At 50.6% G+C, this 7,144-nt stretch overlaps 1 protein-coding gene across 3 annotated transcripts in view; it reads right to left on the minus strand.

Moving 5' to 3' along the window:
- SATB2 (SATB homeobox 2) overlaps positions 1-4,906 on the minus strand; it is a 194,188-nt gene extending 189,282 nt beyond the window's left edge. For 2 of the 3 annotated variants that reach the window (XM_045367439.3, XM_065525832.2), the window contains exons 1-2: positions 2,499-3,188; positions 388-468 (exon numbers count right to left, since the gene is read on the minus strand). The gene's annotated coding sequence lies outside the window, so the exon portion shown is untranslated. Of the gene's footprint in view, positions 1-387; positions 469-2,498; positions 3,189-4,788 lie in introns of those variants that run through there. The other variant, XM_065525834.2, reaches the window with a different exon arrangement.
- Positions 4,907-7,144: the final 2,238 nt, after the last annotated feature.

The raw sequence follows: 7,144 nt of genomic DNA on the forward strand, positions 1-7,144 counted from the left end.
AAGCAGGATAGCAAATCTTAGGGGAGCCACCCTGGGAGTTTTAGGCAGCGTTTGCCTTTCCCTGGTTTTCTTCACCAAGTCCCATCCTCCCCCTGCATCCCACCCCCAGTCAAACGGGTGGGAGAAAATGCACAGTTCGAAGTCGGTGAGAGCAAAGTGGGTCTAGTAAATCAACCCGTGGTGGTAGCTAAAAGGTTTGGGGCTGCAAAGAAACAAGCTGTAAGTTTGAGCAACAAACTTTTTCTTCAATCTGTTATATGTCGAAATGGGAAGGGGGTGTCGCAAAAGCCAACTACCACTGTCAAACTTAGCCCGTTTACAACATGGGGAAAGGCGTATTTCTTATTAATATCTCAACAACGGTAACAATGCTGTATCCTTCCTTACCTTGATGTTGAACTGCGAATCCTCCTCCGGATCAATGTCCAGGAACTTAGAAGAATTGGTGATATTAGGAGTTCAGTACTTCTGGAAAAAAATGCAAATGGTTTAGCCAGGATCTTTCCTGTCTGATTCGTCACTATTATTATATCTGATGATGCGAATGGTTGGAGCGATTCAATCCTAAGTCATTAATGAGCTATTTTATAAACACCACTGTCTGAAGATCTTCATTTACATTTTGCTAAGGATCACTTCGCTAACCTCACAGGCTTGTGTCAACAACATGATTTGCAGGACTTCAGTTACACTCTTATAAACAACACGGCTGTATTGTTAATCGGTTAATATTTTATAAAGTGTAAATATTTTATTATGTTTTGAAGGGAACTATTGATTCTAAATTATTAAACCCCTGAGAATGACTATTTAAATGAAATATACATTTAAGTACAATTAAATGTACATTGTGGCTAGTTTGTTTTCAGATTCTGCACCCTTTTAAATTCATTGCTTTTCTCTTTATTGGAGTTTCCTCTTGTCCATTTCTGATACTGAAAAAAATCTATCATGTTAGGAAAAAAACCTAAATTATTTAAAGTTGCATTAAACTTAGAGGAAAATGTCAAATACGATTAATTATGACCAGAAATGTATTTTGAATGTTTGTAGAGTTGTATTTCATATCACATTTTACAAATTTCTTTCGATTTAAAGGAGAGTTCTAGGAAGTTTTGTGATGTATGTCCGGTGTGGGTTTTTTTCCTCTCGAGTTTTGTCTCTAATAAAGGCCTTTTCTGTTTCAAATTACATACGCTTTTTACTGCACAATTTTTGTATTGACTTTATTTCAACTGAAGCGATTATTTCCAGCAGATTTAATTTCGACAATAAGATATATTTTAAATAATATTTTTACCTTCGCTAGAATTTTCTACTGTTTAAAACAGTAAATAAATAAATTTGATGATGATTCAAGAGTATTTGTTTGGTTTCGTTTTGTATCCCTCAAAAGATTTATTTCCAAACATTTTTAAAACAAAATAACAAGAGTTATTTTATTTACGTTTGATTTTTTAAAATACTTTTATCTAAAACCGATATTGTGCATTAGGAGATAGTTTGCTTCCGTGCTCAAAACATGGAGTTCACATCTGGGGGACATTTTTATCCCTCAGTTTCCTTCTAACTGACTTTTTTGTGGGGAATCTGCTCGTACTTTTCACCTTTTCTTCACCCCCCCCCCCCCCAAGTTTTTCTTGTGTCATTTAGTAAAAGGCCGCCTGTCTTTCACAAACACGGATTTGTTATTTAAAAAATCAATAGATCTTTATATGCTGGTGTTAAAGGTGTATGGTTTTTCTTATTTCCAACTTCTCTCCTTTTCTCTCTATCAGGCCTTCTTTTATGGCCTGCAGTCTAATGACGTTTCTTGATTTCTCTTTGTCGACACCAAGTTTTTGTTGTGCGTGCTTTCCACCCTGGTCAACCTTCCCTCCTAGAGGCCCGCTCCGGACAGCGTAGGCCTGGTCGCCCGGGTGGAGGGTGCAGGGTGCCAGGCGCGGGACTTCGGCCCTCGCCTGGGCCATCGCGAGCCCTGAGGGCCCGGCATCCATCCCCAAGCTCCAAGGCTTTCAAGTTCGGTCACCCAAGCAGAGAGATCCTGCCTCTTAAAGAACCCTGGAAAGTTGTGCCGCGTTTTCCCTCAACCCTGGAACACGCAGGGAAAATTATAGGAATCGCCCGCGTCAAAAGCTTTCGACGGCTTCTAGGAACCCAAGCGGGCCTGCCTCTTCCTCCGGAGCTTGCCCTGCTGGGGGCGGGAGGAGGGCGGGAGGGAATCATTTCTTTCAAATGAAGCCCACGCCAGCTTTGAAGCCAATTTCCGCCGCGGACTGTCCGTGGGGAGTTGGCGACCAACACTTTCTCGGACGGCATAACCGCGAGGGGCTTAGATTGGAAATCGGATGAGCCAAGAAGACAAGAGCCAGGGGCCAGAATACCCCAGTAGGGGATGCGCCTTTGGAGGACGGTTCGCCCAGGGTGGGCTTGAGCCCTTTCCCAGAGTGCTCCGGGTGTCTGGGGACTGACCCGAGCGCAGGGCGGGGGACACTTACTTCGTTATCCGCACGCCTTCCTCGCTGGCATCAGAGCCGGACAAATCCCAACCCGCGCCAGGCAAAGATAGATGACTCCTGGCTCCCCCGGCGGCTCAGGGGGCCTGGGCGGGGGAGGAGAGGGAAGGAAGCCGTCGACCGCCGGAGGTAGAGACGGTGGAGGTCCTCCTCCCGGCCCCAAACGAACGAGCCCCTGCGGCCCGAGCAGGGAGATACGCCTCACGGGGACGACTGATGGGGAAGGATGGTGGGCAACAAGTCCGCGCTGGGCGGTGAGCCTAGCACCCCAGAGGCCCGAGGGTCTGGGGCTAGTGGGGCCGACCGTGCAGGGGCTGGGTGGGCGGGAAGGGAGGTGCCAAGGTCGGCCCAGGAGCTGCCTCGGGCGAGGACGGGGAGCTTTCTGCACTGGGCTCCCCGGGGTAGGAGATGGGCCTCGGGTGTGGGCGCTGCCTGCCCTGGGGGAAGAAAGCGAGGAGATAGGTTTCAGAGCTGGGGGAGTCGTTGGTGGGAGATCTGGTATCCCTTAGGCGGCCGCGGGCCGGAGGACCGGGGAGGACGGAGGGTCCTGCGGCCTGGAGCACCAACATAGCCACACCGGGCAACGCCCCCCCGGGCGCCCTTCATTGTTTTGCAGAGCCCGGAGTGTAATAGGTGGGTCCCCTTCTGCAACCGCGCTGCGAGCGAATGACTGCCCTGCTAATCTAGTTTACTTGTAGAAATCGACTGTAAACTGGGGCAACAAGGCAAGGGTGGGGGAAGAAAAGGAAGCGCCCAAGGAGCCGCTGCTGCGTCCCGCCCCCACCTCGGAGCTGTTGGGGTTGGGGCCCGGGGTGGCGCTCCCGACCCGCTGCGTTTTCCTTAGGGAAACACCTAGTGAGGCAGAGGATCTCAGGCCCAAGGTGGCTGCTAAGAGCCCCGATGCCTCGGCTTCGCGTCAAGGTCCCGCCACCCTCGAGCCCGGGTCACTGCCGGGGTCCCGGCCTCGAGCCCTGGCGTCCTCTCCCGACAGCGCCACCGCGTGGGCTGAGGCCGAAACCTTCGGCGCCGGCTCTGCCGGTCGCGTCCCGGAGCCAACCCTTCCGCGTCGCCTACAGTCCGCGGGTTAAGGATGTGGCGGGGGATGGGCAGGTCCCTGGCCCAGGGTACCACCCGGCCACTCAACACAAAAACGCCCTGGCGCGTGCAAAATAGGAACAGTTTGCCCCAACCCCTTGAAATGAAAAGCACACCTGGAAAGCCCAAGCCATAGCACCCTATCCGCACCCCAAATTTCAGGCAGGCCGGCCAGCGTCCAGAAATCAGCTCCCACCCCTCGTAGGGGCGGGCAAGCTCAGGTAGCTGGGTGCAAGGGGGCCCAAACCGCAGTTGCCTCCCAAACGCTTTGCGGCTATGGGCCCACGCGGGTCTTGAACCAAACCAAGCGGAGAGGGCGAAAGAGCCCGCTGCCAGACCCAAGGTCCCAGAAACCTACGAGGGACCGGGGGGGGGGGGGGCAGTGTATCCGCCAGCCCAAACTCGTACGGAGTGGGGGCCAACTTAGAGGGCTTCTCGAGCTGGCGCTTCGCCTGTTTTCTCGGTATCACGAATCCCCTCGGACACCCTTTCAGTCAGTCAAGACCTTGGCCTCCGGGAAAGGCCCAGGTGGCTGTGACGGCGGCGACTCGGGCTCAGTGCTCCCGCACCCCGTGGTGCCTTCCCTCCCGCCCTACAGCCAAGCCCAGAAGAACAAGGCATCACCTCGCGCAGTCCCGGCGCCACATCTGGACTTGGGAACACCGAGTCGGGCTTAGAGGACTTCAGTGGGCAGGTTGGGGTTTATTTTCAATAAATTCAGCCGTTCATACACACCCCCACCACCAATCGCACGCGCGCGCGCACACACACACACGCCACACACACACACACACACAGAGGGACTTGTCAACTATTGAGACAGCTATCCAGAAAGGTGTAAATTCACCTGGTGCCCACCCAATTGCAAAGCTCCCAGATCCACACAAAACACTAGCGAACCCTGGAGGTCTGAGCTGCCCCGCGCCCGACTCACGGCGCCAACACCAGCGCTCCGGCAGGGTCGCAGGGGCCGGTGCCCAGCGAGCCGGGGTCTGGGGAGCCACGCAGCGGGCCGGCTGAGCTCCGGCGCCCCGCGGCCGCGTGGTCTACTCGCCTACTCCCTTATTATTGGCTGGGACCTGTTTCTTTCCAAAGTCTGGTGCCCAGTGTCCTACCCTAGGCCACGCGGAGCTCTCTCCCGGCGTGCCGGGCCCTGCGCCCCTGCCCAGTGGCTCACCTCGGCTCGCTGCGCCCGCCTTCGCCCCAGGTGCCCAGGACCGAGCGAGGGGCTGTGGGTCGGCGTGGGGAGGCTGGCTGCTCACCTCCAGGAGCAGACAGAAGGTGCCTGCGGCGTCGCGCGTCCAGCCCTGGGGCTGATTTAAATAACTAATAAGCTCAGAGAAATTTTACGAGGGGAACTTTTCCTTTTAGTATCAATAAAGCCTAGTAATTTGGTTTGTTGGTTACCTATGCCCGAGTTCGACTTTCTCAGTCTCTCTCTCTCTTTTCTCTCTCTCTCTCTTTCTCTTTTTCTCTCTCTCTCTCTTTTAGAGGCAACGTTTTCAAAAACCGGCAATTGCGTGTGCGTTTGGGATGTGCAAGTGTGAGTGTGAATGTGTGAAAGTTATTTGTTTCAGAAGTCCTTCGTCTCGAGAGCAATCATCATTGTAGCTTTGAGTGAAGAGTTTTCAAAGGTGAACTGTTGTTATTTCTGTCAACAGAAAACTGTTGACAACCATTCAAGTCTCACAATACAAGTATAATATAAGGGAGGGTGGAGTTTCTAAAGATTGTCCCGTGGGATATGACAGAAAGACATCTGCAGTGTTTCCCTAATAGTTTGCATTTTAATTAACTTTCATTACATTCTGACTTCAACTCAATATCCGTTGTTTTCAGTAAAGACTTCTATATAACAAAACATTGAAATTTTTGTTTTGGTTTTCCAATCTTCTTGAAAAATAGTTCTTAATTGTAAGGAATTTTTCCACCTGGGAACCATGCTGTAATTGGAAAAAATAAAAGACCTTTCATGAACAATAACTGCAAATAACCCATTTGTTAGTGTCTGCGGAGTTGCTGGCACCTATACAACATCTCTGAAATATAAGACAATCTAAGAATGTTCCTCTCCAACCATAGTGATATATACTTTTTTCGTTTTTGTTGTGTGGAAGTTAAAAACACGTTTAAAGGTACTTTTTAGAAAAGTGTAGTGCTAAAATTTACCTGAACTTAAATTCCTTATCAATGTTAGCCTAACGAAATGAAGAGTATTTCTGAATCAGATTATTGTTAGAGTCACACGCTAAATAGTAAAGGAAAATACATGGGAATTAAAGTTTGCAAACTAAGACCAGGGAAAAGCCGGCTCCAGAAGTTACCAGGAACCCACCCAAACCTGTGCACTCTTATCTCCTGTATTTACATATTATAGACAACTTTTCTTTTCCACTTTTAGCTAGAATATTAATGAGCTTCCCTTAGTTCACTTGGTTTTATGCTGTAAGACCCAAAGTCCGCTGAGGGTTGCCCCTGCCAGGTAACTTCCGGAAACCCAGAGTTACTTGGAGACGGACCCGGCCCATTGCACATTCCAAGTGAAGGACATCTCGCCCATTCTTCCCGGAGCCACCACCCATCTAACCTCTTCTGGACACCCAAGAGCTGGGGCACTGGAGCACCTGACCCTTCTCAAGATCATCCCCCAGCTCTTGCCCGCACTTGGCTGCAGCAGGATCTGAGCTGTGGGTATACACACTCCCCATTTTCTGCTTTCCCAGAGGATCACAGACAACTTTTCTTCCCATCTGCTCCCTGCTGGACTCCTATGATCACCCGTCATCCCCAGTTGTTGCCATCTCTGAACTCTTGGTGACCAGCCCTTGTCTCCCAAGCTGGCCAAGTTGAGATAGGACTTGTCCTCCCAGCGCTGTCTCTCAGTACCAGGAAGTTGAGATCAGTGGCAAGGAAAGATGGAAGGATTGGCAAGGAAAGTGCAGGGCCAAGTAGAGTAGCTCAGAGCCTCGGCAATGGGCACCTGACCTCCCCTAAACAACCTGTGGTCTCTCCGACTCCCTGATTTTCCACTATTGGTCCCACCCGGGCTACCAGCCTCCACTGAGCTGCTCTGGGAACTTAGGGTGTCTCCCATTATCTCCCTGCTATGGCATATTTTGGTTTCAGTTGAGCTATTTTCTGAAGATGTGGAAACTCCACTTTTATTCTTTTTCTGTGTCTCAGTACTCTTTTCCTTTTTTAAGAATGTTTCCCAAGTTTTGCCAGACCCTGTGCCATCTCCCCAAGCTCTATTTACAAGAACAAAAAGTGATTTGTCTGTTTATAACAGGTTTAATTAAGACAGTTATGCGCCGTGAACTCTTTGGGCCTCAATCAATGCACTTGGATTTGGAAAGTCAGATAGAATCACATCTTACACGTGCCGCCCCGGCTGGCCGCCCAGGCTGAGGACAGAGCTGTTGTTTTCTACATCAGCCTCACTGAACCTGGGCAAGTCCCCTGCAGAACTGGCGTCCCTGCTCCTCCCAAGAGACCTCAAGTCAGGTCTCCCGGCCAGACTCAGGCCTTCCTGA

This window comes from Macaca fascicularis, chromosome 12 (genome assembly GCF_037993035.2).
Source record: "Macaca fascicularis isolate 582-1 chromosome 12, T2T-MFA8v1.1".
Classification (NCBI taxonomy): Eukaryota; Metazoa; Chordata; class Mammalia; order Primates; family Cercopithecidae; genus Macaca; species Macaca fascicularis.